At 44.9% G+C, this 23,466-nt stretch overlaps 1 protein-coding gene and 1 long non-coding RNA gene across 3 annotated transcripts in view; one reads left to right on the top strand and one right to left on the bottom strand.

Moving 5' to 3' along the window:
• Nucleotides 1–11,089, bottom strand: part of LOC143940765 (baculoviral IAP repeat-containing protein 1e-like) — a 95,865-nt gene extending 84,776 nt beyond the window's left edge. The window contains exon 1 of one of the 2 annotated variants that reach the window (XM_077462482.1): nucleotides 10,531–11,089. The gene's annotated coding sequence lies outside the window, so the exon portion shown is untranslated. Of the gene's footprint in view, nucleotides 1–6,092; nucleotides 6,284–10,530 lie in introns of those variants that run through there. The other variant, XM_077462481.1, reaches the window with a different exon arrangement.
• A 30-nt stretch (nucleotides 11,090–11,119) lies between these two features.
• On the top strand, nucleotides 11,120–15,352 carry LOC143940768 (uncharacterized). Its single transcript, XR_013263930.1, has 3 exons — nucleotides 11,120–11,191; nucleotides 14,791–15,032; nucleotides 15,118–15,352. It is a non-coding gene; the product is annotated as an uncharacterized LOC143940768 (long non-coding RNA).
• Nucleotides 15,353–23,466: the final 8,114 nt, after the last annotated feature.

The raw sequence follows: 23,466 nt of genomic DNA, 5'->3' as shown, positions 1-23,466 counted from the left end.
TACCCCCCGTATAAAGGCTGAGACCTGGCCTTTGATGGTACTCAAGGGCAGCTTAATCTCTAACCCCATTTGCAGAAAAACAAGGATTCTACCTATAACATGTTTTCTAGGATGCCAACCCCTGTATTTACACCAAGAAACATATGCCTTCCAGACTCTATAATAAATGGCTCTGGAAGCTGGCTTCCTTGCATTAATCAAAGTAGATATCACTGAACCTGAAAGCCCATGATTCCTCAGAATGTGTGTTTCAATTGGCGAAACTGTTAAATTTAGCGTTTGTTGGGTAGGATGGAATACTGGTCTCTGCAATAGAAGGTCTGGACGTGGTGGTAGGGTCCATGGGGCCCCTACCGCCATCTTTACTATTTCTGCATACCAAGATCTTCTGGGCCATGCTGGGGCCACAAGAACCACCAAATTCTGTTCCTGCTTGATCCTGAAAAGAAGTCGTAGTATCAGCAGAATAGGAGGGAAAGCATAAATCAGTGAGAACTGATCCCACGGGGTCACCAACACATCTGTTCTGAATGCGAGTGGATCCCTTGTTCTTGACACAAAGTTGGCGACATGGTTATTGAACCTGGACGCAAACAGATCTACGTCCGGGATCCCCCACTTTTGGCATATAGCCAGGAAGATGTCAGGGTGAAGGGACCATTCTGATGGTGACTTAAGTAGTCTGCCTGCCAGTTCCCTACCCCTGGAATGAAGATTGCCGATATGCACAGCACATGCTTTTCTGCCCAAGTTAGGATATGGTTTACCTCTCCCTGGGCTGCCTGATGTCTGGTGCCCCCTTGGTGATTGATATAAGCCACTGCTGTGGCATTGTCAGATTGAATCCAGATAGGAGAATCCCACAACCTGAATGTCCAGGCCTTTAGGGCTAGGTGCGCTGCCCGAATCTCTAGAATGTTGATGGGCAAGGTCCTTTTGGTTCTGGACCATTTACCTTGGACAAACTTGGTTCTCCCAGAACTGCTCCCCAACCCGAAAGGCTGGCATCTGTTTCCACCTTCCAGGTAACTGGTAAGAAGGATTTCCCCTTTTGCAGATTCTCAGATATCCTCCACCAACTGAGGCTCTGGCGCACTTTTTTCGACAAGCGCATGGTAAAATCTAGTGCTTGGACCTTCTTGTTCCACTCAGACAGGATACTGTTTTGCAGCAGTCTCGAATGAACATAGGGAACCGCTTCGAATTAAACCCCCATTTTCCCCAACAACCTCATACAAAGGCGAATAGAAGGACCCTTCTTCGCCCTGACCACCTGAATCAGCTCATACATAGTGCTGATCTTTCCCTGGGGTAAAAACACTCTCTTCCGGGCTGTATCTATACCCAGACCCAAGTACTCTAATCTTCTTACTAGATTTAAAGAAGATTTCTCTAGGTTGAGGACCCAACCTAGGTATTCCAGGTAGTTGACTGTGGTGACCATACTTTGGTCCAAGCGGGCTACCGACCGGTCTATCAAGAGCAGGTCATCTAGGTATGCTATTATCGTTATACCTTGAGTCCTTAATCTGGCCAGAGGAAGGGCCAGAAGTTTTGTAAACACCGAGGTGCAGTAGCTAGACCGAAAGGCAAGGCTACAAACTGAAAATTAAGTTTTTCTACTTTGAAACGCAGATATTTCTGGTGAGCGGGGTAAATGGGTACATGCAGGTATGAATCCTTGATGTCGATTGATGTCAAAAGTTCTCCTCCTTGTAGGATGGAGACTACTGATTGGATAGATTTCATGCGAAAAGAGCGGATATTCAGGAACCGGTTTAGATCTTTGATATCTAGAATGGGTCTGACATATCCATTTGGTTTTGGCACCGTGAATAAAACCCCAACCCCTGCTCTTCCATGGGAACCACCATGATCACTTTTTGTGACAAAGGTCGGTCTAACGCTTGAAAGAAAGACTTCTGTTTCTCTGGATCTTTGGGGATATTTGACCTGAGGAAACTGAGATGGGAATTCTCGGAACTCTAGTTTGTAACCTGGAACTATTGTGGAGACCACCCATCTGTCTTGAAATCCTTCCTGCCAGACCCTTGAGAACTGCAGAAGTCTTCCTCCCACTCAAACTAGTGGGGCACCCTTCATAAAGAGGCTTTAGCATTCTGTCTTGTAGGTTTTCTCCCCCAGAACTTCTTTTGTCCCTGGGGTTGACCAGGAGGTTTACCTCTTAAACCTGACAGAGGAGGCCGTCGTGACTGCCTGGAGGCTGATGCCCCTGGCACTGGAGAAGAGCCCGTTTAAATGAGGGACGTTTACTCTTTTTACTAACTGGCAAAAGGGTACTTTTCCCATTTGATATCTTTTGGATATATTTGTCCAAATCCTCCCCAAACAGCTTTTCACCACGGAATTGAAAACCAGCCAGGAGCTGCCAGGCTTTGTGAGAAATGCTATATCCCAGGCTTTGTGAAAAATGCTATATGCCAGGCTTGTGAAAAATGTTATATACCAGGCTGACACATAATCACCTGATAAATGCCTATTTAGAGTCCTTCATTACTAAGAGTGTAATTTTTCAGTTTGTTTGCACTGATCTGTAAGGCTGCGCTATATACCATAATCTGCAAGGCTGAGCTATATACTCTGTCCTGTGATGCTGAGCTGTATACTCCTGACACTATGAGTGGAAGCAAGTGGAATACAGGGGACAGAGCGGGTGGATTCTATAAGGGGTGTGACCAACCGGGAAGGGGCGGGGTCTGCTGACCCCCCATCCTAAAACTTTACCAGCCACCACTGGTGTGTAATCAGTTTTTTTTAAAGTATAACTAAAGGCAAACTTTTTGGTAAGCTTTGGATAGAGTAGAGAGCCAGAAGAAATTTATAGGGGTTACAACCCTCCCTTACTCTAAATGTTGTCTTTAGTCTTACTTTACAGCAGGGGTGCCCAACCATTTGATGAGCGAGGGCCATCGAAGCGACTTGGTAACCGGTCGCGGGCCAAAATAATGTAATGGGTGGATGACTGGTCCGTATCTACCCTGCATATGCAGAACGGATATGGACACAGCCCATGCTATGGTAACCAGTCGCGGGCCAAAATAATGTAATGGGTGGATGACAGGTCCGTATCTACGCTGCATATGCAGAACGGATATGGACACAGCCCATGCTACCCTATGGGCCCTCCTCCTTTTTTTAGCGTATCGGATTGAAGGTAAGCAGGGGTAAATGGACATAGAGGTGAATGGAGGGTCCGATTGGGTCCTAATGCTGCTTTCACACTGATGCGCCACGTGCACCTCTAGCTTTCCTGCAGGTTAGCTGCACTTTGCCATAGACTTCTATTATATCCTGATGGTATAGTGCACGTTCTAAAAGCACACCAAACCCACAGGTAATAACAGTCTATGGCTCAGTGCAGGTAACCCGCAGGTGCAGGATTAGTTTAACAGCAGCCTAGTAACCACTGAAGAACAGATATGCCTATATATACACTGATTTCAGTAGCAAACACACCTTTAATAACAGTCTTCCATTCAGTTTATCCCGGCTGTTGCTGTCCCAGGCAGAATGCATTTAGTATTGATTGTGACAAGAGCTGGCGCTATACAGGAAGCATCAGCTTATGTGGCTCTGCTCTGCAGCTTCTTGCTTTCTCTACCGCCTGCTTCAGTTACAACACTGATGCTCTGGGATGATGGGTCGGCAACCTGTGATCTGGGCTTGTCAAACCACCGTCCCAGAGCAGGAGGTCGCGGGCCACATAAGAGGGCTCCGCGGGACACCCCTGCTTTACAGTGTACGTTACTCCAACATTTCATATTCCTGATTATGTCTGTTACACTTTGAACTTATGTTAAAAAGTGTGCTATTCTCTTTGCATTTCTTGATTTGTGTTAAATACCCGGGCATCCTGCCAGTCCCACATCTTTGTTATTTCAAACTGACTATGCTAAGCATGAGAGCAACTCCATCCCAGCATGGTCAGTTTTCTGGCTGTGCTGGGAGCACAGTCTGCCTGTCCTCCAATTGCTGCCACACCCACCTCCCCAAGCACCTTATGCAGCTGAGAACAGAGGTCATGTGATCACATATAAAAAAAAAAAAAGTATTTATAATTTTAATTTTTTAATATCTATACACAAACAAATTGGATTCTGTTTTAAACTGAATGAGTTGTTTTACAAGGTAAGGGTCCCTATATGTGTCCCTATATGTGTGTCTGTGAGAATCTCACTCATAGCATAATAATTTAGGCGTGTACAAGGACTGAGATTTTTGTGTGGAAAGAGCATGCTGCATGTCTACTACTATGTATATCCCAAAGTGTCTCTATTCAAGTTCCAGGGCTGGGAGGTATGTATTAAACTTGAGCTGACCTTTGTCCACTGACACTCCAACTAAATTTTAAATACTTTAAAGCAACTCTTTCGCTAAAAACCTGCAAATAAGATCTCTTTCCAAAGTAAATGCTCAATACTTGCCTGTCCAGTTAGCCATGCTGCCAAAGTGGCCAGCCAAATGTGACAATGAGCCTACTTTCACACTGGGGCGGGCGTTGGGGGTAAAGCAGTGCTATTTCTAGCGCCGCTTTAACGTAGTTTTAGCTGCGCTATTCGGCCACTAGCGGCCTAGTTTTAACCCCTGCTAGTGGCCAAAAAAGGGTTAAATCTGACGACAAAGCGCCACTGCAGCGGCGCTTTGCCAGTGGTTTGGCGGTGCTGCCCCATTGATTTCAATGGGCAAGGGCACTTTGGGTGCGATGTGTACACCGCTCCTACAGTGCTGCAAAGATGCTACTTGCAGGACTTTTTTTACCGTCCTGCAAGCGCACCGCTCCAGTGTGAAAGCCCTCGGGCTTTCACGCTGAAGAGACTGGAAAGGCTTTTGAAAGGCGTTATGCAGGCACTGTGTACACCCTCAGCCGCTGACTTTGCAGCTGAAAAAGGAGCAGTCAGATGGTGGTAAAACTACAGCTCATCCACATTTTTTTTGTTATCACTTCTGATGGCACTCTGCAAGGCAAGTTAAAATTGCCATGAAGAAAAGCATTGTAACCATGGCATTAGTACAGTTATAGGTGTGCACTAGACATGGGCGCCGTCAATAAATTTGTTTATTTTCGTTCTGTTACAGTTCGTATTAGAATCAATTTGTACGTCGTAATTCATATCCGAAATTCAATTTCAATTCATACTAAATAAGAATTGTCGTTAGGTTCGTTAACTTGTACGAACATTCTTTGCGATGAATTTAAAGGCAAAAATATATATACCTCAATATGACAGTCGATGCTGATGGAAGTTTGGTTTTTATCCCCTGCTGTGCTCGGTATGTCAGCACAGCACAGGAATGGTGGAAGCCCCTCATAATGAGCACAGCAGGGGTGTAGCCCCAGGAGGAAGTCAGCATAGCACAGGGATGGTGGGAGCCCCTCATAATAAGCATAATGAGTCGTTGACGACGACTGATCCGAAATTCGTAAACAAAAGTTCGTATTTCGTACAAAATTCGGACAAATGGCAATTCGTATTTCAGATCTTCCTGAACGTACGAATTTAGGGAAATTCGTGCGAATTAGAGTTTCGTACAAACTAATTTCACATGTCTAGTGTGCACCCTAAAGCTCAAAAACACGTTTGTGTGTGTGTGTACATATATATGGCACTGGCACATTGATCTCCCTGACGACACAGTGAAAGAGAAGTGCATAAGCACTTCTCTCATGGCAGAGCCAGTAAGAGGGAAATGTTTCCCATCTTCCCACTGGCAAATAAAGCGATAATGCATGGGTTGATTAGGGTGTGCCCAGGCCCATCCGGCACACACTGTGCGCACGCCTATGGAACAGTCTTGTTTGATTGCAATAATAGAATCAAAGTGGGGAAATCTACTGCTCAACAACCACCTGTTTGTAATGCCTTTTGGCCACCCAAGTGAAATGGCTCATGGGTGCCGATTGCACAGCCTGCTATAAGAGAAGTCCCTTGTTGCTGCACGTCTGTGTACAAAGCAATACCATAAAATACTGGAAGATTGAGAAAGTCACATTTAAATCAATGTCACATTTAAATAACAGCCACATTTAAATCATGAAAATGTAACAAAAAAAATCCTAAAATGTTACTTACTGAAAATAAACAATGGTGTTTGCTCTCTCAGGCTACACAGGGGGCTTTTATTGCAGGAAGAAAAGTCACGAATGACTTGTGAATATCACGTGATGAAAAGGGAAATATAATCCACTATGCATGTTTCCTCAAAATATGCAGCATGATTTTAGTCTTCCGTAGACGCCCAACAAGAAAGGAAGTTTTGCTTTAGTTTCAGGGAGGAAACTAAAGCAAAAATATTAATGCGTTAGCTACAAAATCCATCCTTCATATTTACATTGGATTGTGAAAGAGTGGAATGTTTGTCTTGTTTGCAGACGGAAGGGCAAAGTGAAAATGGTTCTCTTTGAAATCAGTAAGTTATGTGACAATATGTGCATACTTTAAAAAACTCACCAAGTAGGATTCTTATTGTCAGAAAGAAACAACCATTTTCAGCCAAAGAGATCTAAAATCTACAGACATATGGCTGCAAATCTCACTCTGAGTTTAAAGGAAAAGTACAAGGAAAGCTTGTTTGGCTGTACTTCTCCTCTGGATCACAGGAGTGCAGTTCATTCTGCAGGCCTGTGACCCATTTTCAGTAGACAGCGGATGAAAACGGACTCTACGGTCTTCATCTGATCCCCTATAGAGGAGAGCGACGCTCTGACAGGTCGGTCCCTGCACAGTGTGCAGACACAGACCTGTCATCTGCCTGCTCAGCGGGGATCGACGGATCGATCCCTGCTGAGCAAAGCGGAGCCTGTACACGTCCGTGTGAAAGGGCCCTTAGAGCTGGCAGGGGGACAAATGCACCCTTGAACTGATGCTGCATCCACCTAGGTAAGTATGATTCAAAAAAAAATCCCATACTTCTCTTTTAAGCTTTGTGAATAGAACTTCATGAATATAAACAGTGAAATCTCTTCCTGCGTTGTACATGTAAATGTGCAGATAAATATAAAAAAGCTGGGTAAAAGTGAAAAGAAATTCATGTAATGACTGTTATCATTATATGTATTAACCGGATACAGTTATCACAATACAATATTTTCTGTGGTCCTTTAAGACTTAAAGGGGTTGTAAAGGTTCGTTTTTTATTTTCTAAATAGGTTCCTTTAAGCTAGTGTATTGTTGGTTCACTTACCTTTTCCTTCGATTTCCCTTCTAAATTTTTTTTTTCTTTGTTTTCTTTGTCTGAATTTCTCACTTCCTGTTCCTCCTCAGTAAGCTGTTCAGTAATCTGTTCTGACTGACTAAGCACCACTCGGATGAAGGTGTGAAGTTTACTGAGGAGAAACAGGAAGTGAGAAATTCAGACAAAGAAAAAAAACATTTAGAAGGGAAATTGAAGGAAAAGTTAAGTGAACCAACAATGCACTAGCTTAAAGGAACCTATTTAGAAAATAAAAAACAAACCTTTACAACCCCTTTAAGCTCCACACACATGGGCTGAAAGTTGGCCAAAATCAGCCGTTACATTAGAAACTGGCCAGTTTCTACTGTAACAGCTGCTTTTGGCTGACATTCGACCCATATGTACAGGTGATTGTTTGAAAGGAGCATCTAGAGGGAATGCTGAAAAACCAGAAACCGTTTGGCATCTGATCAGTGCTGTCAGCCAATGGCTGCGAGCACTGACCAATGTTTTTTGGCGGGGGGGGGGGGGGTGATCCCCCTGTCAGAACGCAATACCACAGTGGGAGGATCACTGTACTAACATTGCATAGTTAGTACAGCGGGTTCCTCAGTTTTTTCTCATTTGAACCATAAATGTAATATTTCAAAGATTACCAATCATTAAAGGGTTACTAAACCCATATTAGTAAAATCAGTCTATATATGCAGTAGAGCATGCTTGTTATACTCAGTGGCGGCCTGTGCATTGTGGGCGCACAGGCGCTGCTCCTCCTGGCACCTCCACTGCCCTCCCAATCCATGTCCTCGGCCCCTTTCAGGACGCCGGACACATGAATTACTATGGCGGGGTTAGGCGGGGGTGTTTATTTTGAATCATGTGATTAGAGCCAGAGGCTCTAATAGGCTTTCAAAATAGGATGGGCTCGGGCAAAGAGCACTGCTTCCCGATCCCACCCTGTTGTATGGCATACCAAATGAATTTTCGCTATTTTCACATTAACCTTCCTCCACGCTAATCAGGAGGCAGGTCCCGATTGGCCAAAGCGCCAGGCGATTCAATGGCTACCTACAGGCGCTTTAGCGAAAAAAGCCTGGAAGCCGGAGCGGACACCAGAGCCGCCACTTCAGGAGAGGAGGAGAAGGAGAGTGAGCCTCACCACAGATGAGGAGGAGAGTGAGCCCCGCCACAGAAGAGGAGGAGAGCCCTGGCGGTAAGTGCTGCTCTGCATACCCTGATCTGTAAGGCTGCTCTGTATACCCTGGTCTGTGAGGCTGATATGTATACCCTGGTCTGTGAGGCTGGTCTGTATACCCTGGTCTGTATACCCTGATCTGTATACCCTGATCTGTGAGGCTAAGCTGTATCCTAAAACTTCACCAGCCACCACTGGTTATACTCACTGTGAAACGTAAGAAATTAATCCTCCGCATTGCGTAAAAAGGCTGTTTGATCCTGTCTTCTCTGATCCTCCCCTTTATACACAGTCCCCAATCCATTTGATGATAGTACAGAGCCTTGGGGGCACTCTTCACATGCTAAGGTTGGTGTGTATTGCTAGAGAGTTTTTTTTTTGTTTGTTTTTTTGGGAGGGTGCATGTAGGATTGCCACCTTTTCTTCAAGTCAAACCCGAGCACTTTAGTTTGCTATTAAATAACATTTCTAATCATATAACGTTAAGAACAAGAGCCCCCCTTTACATCAGAGTCCACAGAGTTCCCTTTCATTCTAACATAAGGGATCCTCTGGGAACCCTGATTTAAAGGGGAACAATGAGAACTCTGATGTAAAGGGGAAATCTGATGTAAGGGGTGCTCTGAGAACACTGATTTTCCTTAGTGTACTTACTCAGAGGCAGGAGAGAGAAGGGGGAGACTTCAGTTACAGACAGGTATGGATAGTGAGCTCACTCACCCCTTGGCAGTCAGCACCTCTCATCCAGATGTATCTGAAGCTGCTGTACTTCAAATTTATGGCACCAACTTGCTTTCCTATTCTGAGGCACAGCACCGGGGATTGGCGTGTGGGCAGACACAGAGGGTAGGGGTGGGGGGGTGAAGAGGCGCAGATCGTGCCCTCTCCTCTCCTGTCTGTGTGTGTGTTTGGGGGGGGGGGGTTGTTAATGCTGGCTTTGGGCAGTGTGAAAGAGTGTAACAGACACTCTCAACTTAGACAACTGCAGCCACCAAGCCTGCTGGGAAGCCATAGTCCAGTCTAAATAATGTTTCCGGGTTTTAGGCAGTCTGAAACCCGGACGCATGATTCCAAACCCAAACTGTCCGGGTGAATCCTGGACAGGTGGCAACCCTAGGTGCATGTGATCTGCACAGGGCCAATCAACACTGTCCAGACAGAGGTTCAAGGGTCAAGAAGCCTCATAGGACAGTCATAGGAGAATGAAAACGCCTCCTACAAGCTTTAACCAGTGCTGGGCCGGACACTGATAGAAGTCACAAGACTGCTATATACTGATGATGCAAAAAGGTATTTAGCCGTTTATAATTACTAAAATAATTGCATTTCCATGTTCTGTGTACTGTGGGATACCAGATATAGTGAATGGAGGGTCCTGGGTTTATTAACACTTTAATATATTTACCATTTCAGAATTTTAGACATAGGGAATCATGACATCATTAGCCCCACCCTTCCACCTAATCCAATAGGAGACTGCTTTGAATTAATTAGGGAAAGTGCAAGGAATTCTCTACATGGTGCCCATGCTAAGCCAGTGACCCAATTGTACAATGCATATATATGTAGCGCCGGTACCCCTAATGAGTACACGTTATGTCTGTAAATTTAGTTTTTGCCCAAAACTATAGTTAAGTTTTGGGGTTAATTGTCCTAAATTATGCTTTGGCATCAGTTTGGCTGGGCTGTATTAAGGTTCTGCCTGTTCATAGGTGAGGTTCGCACCTGTGAGAGACATTAGAACGCAGTCTGGTTGGACGCATTGGGTACCAATCTCTCTCTCTGAGCCAGTGGGCGTTTGTCTCGCTGTGTATTCGGGGGGAGGGTACTTAAGGTGCTGAAGTCACGTGGTTCTGGGTTTTCCGGTCCAGAAGTTGTTGCTGACTCCGTGGTCCTGGTCCTCCTGACCAGCCCCCAGGGGCCCTCATGGCCTGGGGTGTCGATCCATCCTTTTCTGAGCCTCGGAACTGGCTAGTTCGAGGTGCAGTAACTGGAAGGAGGATTCTAAGGTGTTCCGGTGCCATCTCGGGTTTGGAGAGGGCCAGCAACTCTACACGCGACCAGGGGAGGACTCTTCAGTAAGAGGGCAATTATGTTTTTCAACCAAGTCTGTGTGAGAGACTTTGCAAGGCTAGAATTACCTGTTGGCTGCTCGATCCAAGGTCAAGGATTTATCCAACGGTTAAAGAATCCAGTTGCGAGTGGCTATTCCCTGGATTATGTACAGAGAGAAACTTGTATTGAAGTCAGCAGTTCCAAGCACCTGAGCTAAACTTTACCCTGATACCATGGGCGTCCGCAGGTAGGGGCAAGGGGGGGCGAGTGACCCCCCCTGGCAGGGCCCCCATCAGGGGGGTACAACCCATGCAATTGAAAAGGAGCCCTGGTGTCCCTAGGGGGCAAAGTGGGAACCGCTGCTTTGGGTACATTCCCGCATATCCTGTGAGGACTGGCGTGGCAATGAAGCTCTTCTGCGACAGGTGTCGGCTGCTTATCACAGCAGCACATCTAGCCGATGGAACCAGTCTCCTTCATTCTTACCAGGGGCGGACTGAGGACCCAGAGTAAGTGGATGGGGGGGTACAGTTGCTACTGTGGGGACAGCAGCTTCTAAATACATAACCTGTGCCAGCGGTGTATGTGTTTAGAACCTCCAAAGCTCTTCTCTCCCTCCGTCTCCTGCACTGTGGGATCTGACTCACCTCCTTCCCCCTCCTCCGATCACCAGTGCAGTGAGCTGAGGGGGCGGAGCTCCCTGTAGCTACTGCAGGTCGGGATGTCTGCTCACACTACAGGGAGGAGGTGAGTTCAGTGTTTTACTGAGTAAAGTGTCCTTGGAACACAAGCTGACAACATCTCTGTAGGATTTGTCTTGTAGGTATTGTGATCAGTGATAAGAAGACAAGGAGAATGAAGAGATAGCCGAGTGCAGCAGATATCTCCCAAACTGGCACACAGCCCCTATCCATATAAACATCCCCCAATCACTCTGTACAGATAAAGTGAAAGTACCATTCATGTAACGCTGACTGTGTGGTGAGTTTGCACTTCTGATGGTGCAGACTCAGAGCTTGGATAACACAGGGTTACATGAATTGTCATAAATACATTTCACATTATCTGGAGATACATAAAGTACATAAAGAGGATGTTTTCTTTACATACCAATTTTGTATTATGTATTGTTGTATATATTAGTACATGTGCACAATATTTTTTATTTATTTTTTAATTATAAACATCACTATCTGACTACATCTCAGCCCCTTACTCCCACCAGCCTGCATCACCTCCAGACCACCTTATATATCCAGCTGATGGACATCACTCGGACCCTTATCTACCCAACATCCATCTTCCTCCTTGTATTCTTCCATCATCACTGACTGCAGATATACTGTACATCATCTGTCCTGTATATATAGCTGTATTCAGGACAGATGATGTATATCTGCAGTCAGTGATGATGGAGAAGGTCTCTATATACAGGTAGATGTATATACCCACCTTCCTTCCTGTATATAGAGACCTTCCTCCATCATCACTGACTGCAGATATACATCATCTGTCCTGAATACAGCTATATACACCCACCCTCCTACCTGTATATACTAATGCCATCCATCCCCTATATATACACATACTGTCATCATCGCCCCCCCCCGTACTGTACAGACCAAATTTGATGGGCACATGCCTGTGCTTTATGTGATAATGACAGCCCCTCAGCTTCATGGCATTGTCAAAAAGGGGCGGAGCATGGGTGACCTAAAATTATGCCCCCCCTGAAAAAAGTTCTGCGGACGCCCATGCCTGATACCCTCTATTCCCAACTTAGAGACTCCATTTGTTCAACTGTTTTACGCAAAATAAAAATCCTAACAAGGAATTCAAGTGTCGGTTTCTACAGTTACTGGGTCATCAACCCTGGGAACCCCTAGACAAGGACAACGAGTTACGAGCTGGTGGAGGTAATCGGTAAACCCAGAAAAATTCAGCTGCTCCTTTCGGGGGTAAGCGCTACACGTGGGGGCTCGAAATGGGGGATGAAATGGACAGCTTTCTCACGGATCTGAATTTCCCCTGTCTTGATGAGACAGATAGAACTGAGTTAGATAGACCTATAACGATAGAGGAAATACAAAGGGTCACTATTGAGATGGCGCAACAGAAATCCCCGGGCCCAGATGGACTCCCCACTGAGCTATATCGGCAGTATGGGAAGGTATTGCTTCTCGAGCTGTTGAGGGTATTGAATTGGTCATTGATAAGGGGAGAGCTCCCCTCATCGATGATGGAATCCACCATAATCACTATACACAAGGAGGGTAAAGACCCACTTGATATAGGCCTATCGTTTTTTTTTAAACACTGACATAAAAATACTGGCAAAGGTCTTGGGGGCTAGGATGAATAAGGTTATACTGAAACTCATCCACCCTGATCAATCAGGTTTTATACTCAGAAGAACTACTAGCACAAATATAAGGAGGGTATACTTGAATCTTCAGGTCCCTACGGATGAGAGTGGAGAGAGGGCTATTTTGTCTTTCAATGCCGCCAAGGCCTTTGATAGTCTTGAGTGGCAATATCTCTGGAGAGTTATGGAGACGGCCCAATTTGGCCCAGGTTTCATGAAATGGGTAAAAATGCTTTATAGGGCACCAGAAGCCAGAGTAAAGGTGAATAATGAAAAGTCCGACAAATTTAGACTGGGGAGGGGGACAAGACAAGGGTGTCCCTTGTCACCCCTCCTCTTTGCCATTGCAATTGAGCCTCTGGCCATTGCCCTGCGGTCTTCTGCTCAGGTGAAGGGTCTTAGAAGGGGAGACTTGAAAGAAAAAGTAGCATTATACGCGGATGATCTTCTGTTATTCCTTGGCGAAGGATTCCCTTCAGAAAGCTATGGACATTATTAACAAATTTGGCCAAATTTCCGGGCCTTAGGCTAGGTTCACATTGCTGCGATGCGGGAACGCCGCGAATCCGCTGCGTTTTCCCGCATCGCACACCTCCCGCCGGCAGTTCACACTGCCCTATGCGGACGGCTGGGAGTGTCAATGATATGTTAATGACACCCCCAGATCCGTCGGCATATCGCAGTGCGATCTGCCGACTCGCACAGGAATCGGATCGCATGGTGTGAACCCCCATGCGATCCGATTCCGTTGCGGACCCAAAAAAGGGTCCCGTGCGAGTTTGCTGCGGGACCGCTGCGAGTTCAGCCATACTATCTGTATGGCTGAACTCGCAGCGCTACGGAGATCGGATGTGATTTGCTGTGCGAATCACATCCGGTTCTCCCCCCGCAGCAGTGTGAACCCAGCCTTAAGATAAATTGGGAAAAATCTAGCCTTCTGCCAGTAGATCCTCTGGGAAGCCCCTTGCCTGAGGAGGTGACCCAGATCCAAGTAGTAAGTAAATTTAAATACCTAGGAATAAACGTATCCAGAGACCCTCAACAGTACGCAGCAGATAATATAATCCCGTTACTGAATAAATTTAGGACGAAGACAAAAGTGTGGAAGCGCCTGCCATTATCTGTGGCAGGTCGCTGTAATTTAATCAAAATTATATGGATGCCGCAGCTTCTCTATGTATTGCATAACTCCTCAATTAGGTTATATAAAATGTGTTTTCAAAAGGCAGACATCGTGTTCAGGGAACTGATTTGGGTCGGCAAGAATTCGATTGAGTACTTTGCAGTTACAAAAACAGGAAGGAGGATTAGCGCTCCCACACCCCTTTAGCTACTTCCTCGTGTCATAACCCCAATATCTCTCTATAAAGGACTTTGTTTGCCTTATGAGGCGTGCATGTTCACCATGGTTTTTGCTCATCAGTTCCTCACTCCTTAGCACTATTACTTTCTTGCTTTAGGTGTATCTCACCACCATATATTCGTCCTTATTTGGTTATTATCATATTCATCATGCACCTTGCTACACTTATACTGGCACATGATCTTTTCACTACGGTATATACACTCTTTCTCACTTGCATATATCTCCTCAATTTTATTTTTATTTTTTTCCACCACACTGTTGTTCTTTTACTTGTTCATTATTGTTTTTTCACTCGCATTTTCACTCAATCATCATTTTTTCACTTGGCGTGGTGGCCCCTTCCCTCCCCACTTTTTTTTTTTTTTGTGACATCAACCTCAAACACTTGGGACCGCGAGCTTTCTTCCTTTTCTTCTTTATATATATATATATATATATATATATATATATATATATATATATATATATATATATATATATATATATAAAACATCTGGGTGTTATTCACACATACAGATTAGTGGTATGATAATAGATTCATGCACTGCAGATATCTACTTACTATACTTTAAGTGCATATCTTTAACCCTATACCTATATGGAATTCTGCTGCAGGTGCGATCCACCACACTGTCCGGCCACCAACATCCGCACCCACTCCCTATGTTCATGGGGGATGAGGTAGTAGTGTGACCTCTCGTAAGCCACGACACTGGACCTCAACTTCCTCTCTTGGCACTTGGCGACATTGTGGACCTGGGGACACTCTATATGTGTGGAGGGAAATTGAGGCAGTCGTTTTAAGGGGGAACTCCACTGAAATTACTCTTTTTATCTCTTTGGACGTGCATCATTGGGTAACCATATTAGAATATTAGGTACCCCTATTATAAACAAGTAATACTTGATGTATATATTCATTATATTTTTGTTTTATAACAGACAATTTCTCTGAAGAAGACCCTTTGAGTGGGTTGAAACGCGTTAGTACTATACCTTCACTGTTGTTGTACTTGTACAGTGTCGTGTCTTTCTGCACATCCATTATTGATTTGTATTTCCCATACAGTCTTTATGTTATTATTTTGAGTTTTTCAACTGTTCAGTGGAGCTCATGTTTTTACCCATGTGCTATATTGTTTTTTATGTTAATAAATATTAAAAAAAATGTATACTACACTGTCATACATTTATTGTTTTGCTGCCTAAAAACCCCTCTGTGGGGGAGTTTGTTCCATTTTTCACCCCTTTAGCTACTTCCTCGCGTCATAACCCCAGTATATGAGGGGGTGTATTTTAGAAGGGGGAGAGGCAGGGAGAAAAATGCTCCTACAAAACATACCACATGACTCAATAGTGGAAGCTCTGGAGGCAGGATGCTTTCCATTAGGACTCCCTAATTTGAGTTTAATGATGAGAGTGTGGGACACAGCGAAGGCCATATTAAAATACAGAGGATTTAATGAGCATACCACCTTATGGAAGTATAGCAAATTGGGAGAACTGCAGAAGATGGGGACAGTAAGAGAATGGGAGAGATGTGGAATAAAATTTATCGTTAGCTATACCGAGATGGTGCCCTGAAAACCTTTCAGGAACTGAGAGACTATTTTGCTCTACCAAATAAATCCTTCTATAAGTATGTGCAGGTCAGGCACGCACTGGAGGAGCAGTTTAGAGGGAGGACCTTAGAATGGAGCGCAATCCCAGTTCTTCAAAAAATAATTAATGCAGAAATAGGGATAGGTTTAATTTCGAAAATATACCCACATATAAACAAGGGAAGAATGGGAGGGATAGAGATCCCTATGTAAAAGAGGAAGTGGGAAAAAGATGTGTGAGATATCTCCGAAATACAATGGAATCGAATTCTTGAACTGGCTCCGTTGGTATCACTCTCTCCCTCTCAGAGGATGGCACATCTGTTCTTATTATATAGAACTTATTATACTCCTCGTAAACTTTTTCAATTTGGCCGACAGCCGGACGCAAGCTGCCCCCAGTGCGGGGACACGGAGGGAGACATGATTCAATGGAGGGAGACATGAAGTTTATCCGCTACTGGATGGAGGTGACAGGAACCATTGATCGTGTGTATGGAACCTCCACCAGGATGGAGGCGAAGTATTGTCTCCTGGGATTAGTTGAAGGAGTTGGAATCCTGGGAAGCAGCCAGACAGCGGTTCTGAGATGCCTATTTCAGGCAAGGAAACTGATTGCCCTAAGATGGTTGTCGGTGTTGCCACCATCTGGTAGAGAATGGATAAATAGCATGAATGTGGTAATTCTTAAAGAGAAAGCGTTATATATAAAACAAGGGACTTTAAAGAAATATTACAAGATATGGAAACCTTGGTGGGAAGCCAGAGAGATTGATATGTGAATAATAATAGTGTGGAAAAAATATTTTAACAATGAAAATTGACCCAATAAGAATTAAAGTAAGAGGGCAAATGAAGAGGGTGGAAGTGTGCGAGAATGGGGATGAGAGGGAAGTGTAATAAAGTGGGAATCTACCGTATATACTCGAGTATAAGCCGAGATTTTCAGCCCCTTTTTTTAGGCTGAAAGTGCCCCCCTCGGCTTATACTCGAGTCACCGCCGTCTGCCTACCTGATCAGCGTGTTGCGCAGACAGACGGTGGCCATTCCACTGTTCAAAAGCCGCGCCTCCCTGTCTGTGATAGGCGGAACACTCAATTTCCCAGCAGTCAGTGTTCCGCCTATCACGGACATCCGCTCATCCTCATACTACGGACGAGCAGGGCCGCTGATAGGCCAGTACATCTGGCCCTGCTGTACCGGGCCTGACCAGCAGGGGGGCCCGGGCAACCTAACTGCCAAAAATTGTATGTATAAAAAAAAAAAAAGTTCCTCCACGATCATGGAACATCCAGCCATAATCCCCTCTACCTCCAGCACAACCCACTTTTTTTCAGTATGTGTTCTACGCTATGTGTATGCGGCTGCCTGTAGTGGGGGGGACTCTTTCTTCTTTTTCGGGCGCGGACGAATACAGCTTCTGCACCCGCTCCGCACATCGCACACCGCACAGCATTAACATAGAAAGGTTATGCTGCGGAGTGATATGCCCAATCCTCTCTCTCTCTACACATGACTAACCAGAAGCAGAGAGAGCAGGGGCCGGGCGATCGAGGTGAGATCTTATCTTGAAGTTGGGGACAAGGTGAGGTGTGTATTTTTGTCATACTTATAATGATTACAATCCTTTATTTTAAAAATCGTAAGCAATTTTGTACCCCCCAGCAGTGCCATCCGCCCCCAGCAGTGCCATCCGCCCCCAGCAGTGCCATCTGCCCCAGTGCCATCCGCCCCAGTGCCATCTGCCCCAGTGCCATCTGCCCCAGTGCCATCCCCCCCAGTGCCATCCACCCCAGTGCTACCTGCCCCAGTGCCATCCACCCCAGTGCTACCTGCCCCCAGTGCCATCCACCCCAGTGCTACCTGCCCCCAGTGCCATCCACCCCAGTGCTACCTGCCCCCAGTGCCATCTGCCCCCAGTGCCACCTGTCGTCAGTGCCACCTGTCGTCAGTGCCACCTGTCGCCAGTACCACGTGTCATCAGTGCCACATAGTGCCATCTGTCATCAGTGCCATGTATCAGTGCCATTTGTCATCAGTGCCACCTGTCAGTGTCACGTGCCATCTGTTGTCAGTGTCACGTGTCTGGGGAGGGGCAATGGGTGGGGCCAGGGGTGGGGCTGGAGGAGGGACTAGGGGCGGGGCCAGGGTGGAGCTGAAGGGGGCCCCGTCAGGTAGGCTGTACGGGGCCCCATGATTTCTATCAGCGGCCCTGCGGACGAGGATGAGAGGATGTCTGTGATAGGCGGAACACTGACTGCTGGGAAATTGAGTGTTCTGCCTATCACAGACAGGGAGGCGCGGCTTTTGAACAGTGGAATGGCCGCCGTCTGTCACAGACGAGGAGGAGAGGTGCGGCTTTTGAATCCTGGCATGGCCGCCGTATGTTTTTATGACATGCTGATACATGCTGATCGGTGCAAAATGGCACACAGTGGCACACGGAGCTGCAGAAGGACACAGAGGCTGCAGAAGGACACAGAGGCTGCAGAAGGACACAGAGGCTGCAGATTGGCACACGGAGGCATGCACAGGACACAGGTAGGCTGCAATGGACACAGGGAAGTACACAGGGAGGTACACAGGGAGGTATGCAGCTGCAGATGGGCATTGTTGACCCTCTTTTCCACTCTTTTAAGCTGTAACAGTAGCTGCTGCATGTCTCACCCTCGGCTTATAGAGGAGTCAATAAGTTTTCCCAGTTTTTTTGTGGTAAATTAGGGGCCTCGGCTTATATTCGAGTCGATCTATACTCGAGTATATACGGTAGATTACATGGAACATCAGCTAGGATGGCCCTCATGATACCAATCCCCTCTTAGGTCACCCAAGATATGAACCATTCTTTTTTTTTTTTTGTTATATTTTTATCTGATAAGGTGATGGGAGGGGGGGGGGGCTGAGGGGATGTTTAATTTTGATGTATTTTGTAAACAAAATAAATATCTTAATAAAGAAATAAAGTTAAAAAAAAACCTGGGAACCCCTAGACAAGGACAGCGAGTTACGAGCTACGTGGAATTTATGTTCACCTTTGCTGTTTATTCACTGGACAAATATTCTCATTTCATTTATATGGGCTTTATCACAGACTTATTTTTTATTTGCCTTTAGCGCAGCTTTTTCCTTTATTTCCATTTGTTTGAATTGTGCATATCTCAAATTTTTTGGCTGCTGCTGTTCACATTGATTTTTTATATTTATGTAATACTTTCTAGCACAGTATTCTTTGTGGGTTTTTTTTTTCAAAAAAGGTGGATTCGTGGAGCAGAGCATTGCGCTCGGAGCCCACCCAGATGTGTTAGAAAAGCAAATGAATATTTGCTTTTCTAACACTGAACTGCCCTTTCTGCCAATCAGGAAGCATGGGGTTAATATCCCTCACCTGATTGGCTGAAGGCAGAGGTGATCCTATTGGACACCTAACTGATTGTAAAAAGATTCAGGGAAGCATGGAGCATGGAGGACCCGCTGCTAGACTCGCTTTCCGCTGTCCCCCGCTGTCCCCCGCTGTCCCCCACTGCCTGACTCGCCACCAAGATGGGGTAAGTGCTGGTCAGATAGCGAGCGGGTGGACAGGTCACAGTGGCTGCATATGATGGGCACACTGGCTGCATATGATGGGCACAGTGACTGCATATCATAGGGCACAGTGGATGCATATCATGGGGCACAGTGGTTGCCTATCATGGGGCACAGTGGCTGCATATCATAGGCACAGTAGCTGCATATCATGGGCACAGTGGCTGCATATCATGGGGCACAGTGGCTGTATATCATGGGCACTGCACAGTGAGACTGAATTTGATGGGCACAGTGGCTGCATATGATGGGCATAGTGGCTGTATTTGGGCACAGTGAGGATGCATTTGATGGGCACACTGGCTGCATATGATAAGCACACTGGCTGCATTTGATGGGGCACAGCGGCTGCATCTGATGGGGCACAGTGAGGGTGCATTTGACAGGCACAGTGAGGGTGCATTTGATGGGGCAAAGTGGCTGCATTTGATGGGGCACAATAGCTGCATTTGATGGGGCACAGTGGCTGCATTTGATGGGGGGTTTTTTTCTGTATTTTTCAGAATTTTTTTGTTTGTTTACGGCCCCCCCCCTCCAAACATTTTGAGCACCAGCCACCACTGCTACAGGCCAAAGATCCATGTCCATTAGCATGCACCAAAAGAAAGCAAGAGTTATATAAGCATATGTACCTGCACTATGGAATGTATGGAATGCCTGCTTATCCCTTGATATGGCATTATGTACATGGGAGAGTGGAGATGCAAACAGTGAATCCCTGCTGATGTACCCTAGAGTTCCTAAGTGCCATTAAACAACAGGTTGCTGTGATATGCCATATGGTTGCAAGGCTGGGGATGGATGATTCCCGACAACAAGTTGCTATAAGACCACCTATATTTTGGGTCTTAGCACTTGACAAGAAGCTTCAATTAATGTTGAGGCTGCTTATTGAAATTCATGAGTGAAACCATATGGCAAGATTTGCTATGATGGTGGAACTGCACATACCGTAACTACTTATTTTATTTGGACTTATATACTTACATATAGGTGGTAAACTTACATTAGGATTTATGTATATTGATTTATTTTTTCTTTATTGGTGTGTCAATGTGGAATAGTGGTGTCACGCTCTGAATTTTTAGAACAGTTCTATAATTACAAGTATTGATGTATACTGGTAAATATATATCACACAGTTGAGTAAAGGTTTGCATACCCTGGCAGAAATTGGGACATTTTGGCATTAATATTGAAAATATGACTGATCATACCAAAAAACTGTCTTTTATTTAAGGATAGTGATCACATGAAACCATGTATTATCACATATCATTAGGGTTTAACCCCTTCCCGCCAAGCGTACGCAGATCTGCGTACTCGGCTTCCGGGGGGTATACCGGGATGATGCCCGCACCTGCAGGCATCATCCCTGTACCGTTTTTTCCAGCGGGCGATTGGCTATCCAGCCATAACAACGGAAGCTAAAAGGCGCTCGGCTGTTATGCCGGAGGAGCGGGAGGGGACGTCCCCCCCTCCCGCCGCATCCCACCGCTGTTACCGGTGATCCCGATCAATCGGGAGCACCGATTCATCCGTTGCCTCCTGCTAATAGTAAACATGGAAGCGACGTCATGACGTCACTTCCCGTTTACTTGGCTGCCAATGGCGCCGGTTTTAAAAAAATATACGGTATTCAGAATCGCCGTTTTCGGCGATCTGAATACATTGAAGTGTAAAGGAGGGATGGGGTTTTTTTTAAAGAGTACCTTTCACCACCTATTACTGTTACAAGGGATGTTTACATTCCTTGTGACAGCAATAAAAGTGATCAAATTTTTTATTTTTTAAAAAAAACAATTTAGTCATTTTAATATAAATAAAATAAATAAAATAAATAAAAACAAAAATTTTTTTTTTTAAAGCGCCTGCCGTCCCCGCGAACTCATGAAGCAAAGAAAACGCGTACAGAAGTCGCGCCCCCATATGTAAACGGTGTTCAAATCACACATGTGAGGTATTGCCGCGATCGTCAGAGCGAGAGCAATAATTTTAGCACTAGAACTCCTCAGTAACGCTAACCTGGTAACAGTAAAAAAAATGTAAAGCGTCGCCTATTGAGATTTTTAGGTACCGTACTTTGTCGTCAATCCACGAGTGCGTGCGATTATAAAGTGTGACATGTTTGGTATCTATTTACTCGGCGTAACATTATCTTTCACATTATGCAAAATAATTGGGCTAATGTTACTGTTTCGTTTTTTTTAAATTCATGTGTCCCTTTTCCCAAAAAGTTGCGTTTAAAACACTGCGCAAATACTGTGTGACATAAAATATTGCAACAATCGCCGTTTGATTCTCTAGAGTCTCTGCTAAAAATATATATATAATGTTTGGGGGTTCCAAGTAATTTTCTAGCAAAAAATATGGATTTTAACTTGTAAACACCAAATGCCAAAAATAGGCTTAGTCATGAAAGGGTTAAAAAGCATCCAAAAAACTCAGTGCCACCTATCAGTGCCCATCAGTGCTCACCTATGAGTGCCCATCAGTGCTGCCTATCAGTGCCACCCATAAGTACCCATCTGTGCCGCCTTTTAGTGCCCATCTGTGCCGCCTTTGGGAGCCCATCTGTGCCGCCTATGAGTGCCCATCAGTGCTGCATACCAGTGCCACCCATTAGTGCCCATCAGTGCCACCTTATTGGTACCACCTCATCCGTGCTAATGAGTGCCACCTTATCAGTGCCCAGCAGTGCAGCCTTATCAGCGCCCATCAGTGAAGGTGAAAACTTACTTATTTACAAAATTTTATAACAGAAACGAAAAAAAAAAAATTGCTAAATTTTTTTATTTGTTTAGCAAAAAATATAAACTGTAGAGGTGATCAAATACCATCAAAAGAAAGCTCTATTTGTGGGAAGGAAATTATAAAAATGTTGTTTGGGTACAGCGTAGCATGACAATTGTCATTTAAACAGCGACAACCCTGAAAGCTGAAATTTTTCTTGGGCAGGAAGGGGGGAACGTGCCCTGTATTGAAGTGATTAAATAAAAGAGAGTTTTTTGTCATGATGAAATTTTCAACATAAATGCCAACATGTCACAATTTCTGCTAGGGTATGCAAATTTTTGAGCGCAACTGTGTGTGTTTGTGTGTGTGTATATATATATATATATATATATATATATATATATATATATATAATATAAATATTAGCCTTTTTAATAATCGGGCTTTCGCAAAAACAAGTTCATGCTTTTTGAACATTTACAGGCTTGCAAACAAAGATATTTACTATAGTGGAAAACACTAATGTTAATCTTGTCATCTGGTGATTGGGATGATATTTTAAAATTAAATTTGTCAGTATCTTCAGCTGTCAAAAACAAGCTCATTGAACTGTACATTATCCACCAAGCATATCTAAGCCCCTGTACACACGGTCGGAGATTCTGCCAACCAAATCGGATTTTGTCCGTCAGATTTAGTCTGAGGGATTGTGTCCGATCAAAATTCTCTACACAATATCGGATTACGTCCGACCGGCCCAGTTGGTCGGGAAATATTTCCAACATGTTGGAAAATTGGGTCCGACGGAGATTCGGACGGAATCAGTCCGATGCATACCACACACAGTCGGATAATCTGACGACACGGTCCGATAAGACGCATTCCGACGGATTCTCGGACCGTGTGTACGCGGCATAAAACCAACTGGCCTACGCAGAATGGATTGGTTATCCTATATAAACTGCATGCTGTCAACAACCCGAAGTAGACTTTGTCCATTGAATATGGTCATGCCCTGCAATACATTTTTGGTCCCAAGCAACAGACTTAATATCCTCCGTCCCTCCCCTGCTCCTCTGAGATTTGCCTGTTTGGTGTCCTAGGTTAGGAGCTTTTTATGACCTATAAGGTGATAGCTTTAAGATGGATGCAACCAGCTTCTCCCCTGTCTACATCAATGTATTCTTTTGGTTGACCAAGTAATCCCATATGAAAAATGTCATCCATACTCTTAGAAACTGTTTGGACAATTTTTAAAAAGTGTGGGATTTTTGAAGAGACTCAGACCTGACTCCTTTGGACAATGCTTCCTCTTCGCACATAAAGTGCATATTAAAGCGGTTGTAAACCACTGGACTTTATTTTTTTTGCA

Source organism: Lithobates pipiens, unplaced genomic scaffold (assembly GCF_037356315.1).
Source record: "Lithobates pipiens isolate NorthernLeopardFrog02 unplaced genomic scaffold, aLitPip1_a1.2 Scaffold_3, whole genome shotgun sequence".
NCBI lineage: Eukaryota > Metazoa > Chordata > Amphibia > Anura > Ranidae > Lithobates > Lithobates pipiens.
Note: the sequence above shows the minus strand (reverse complement) of the source record. Positions and strands in the feature narration are given on the sequence as shown.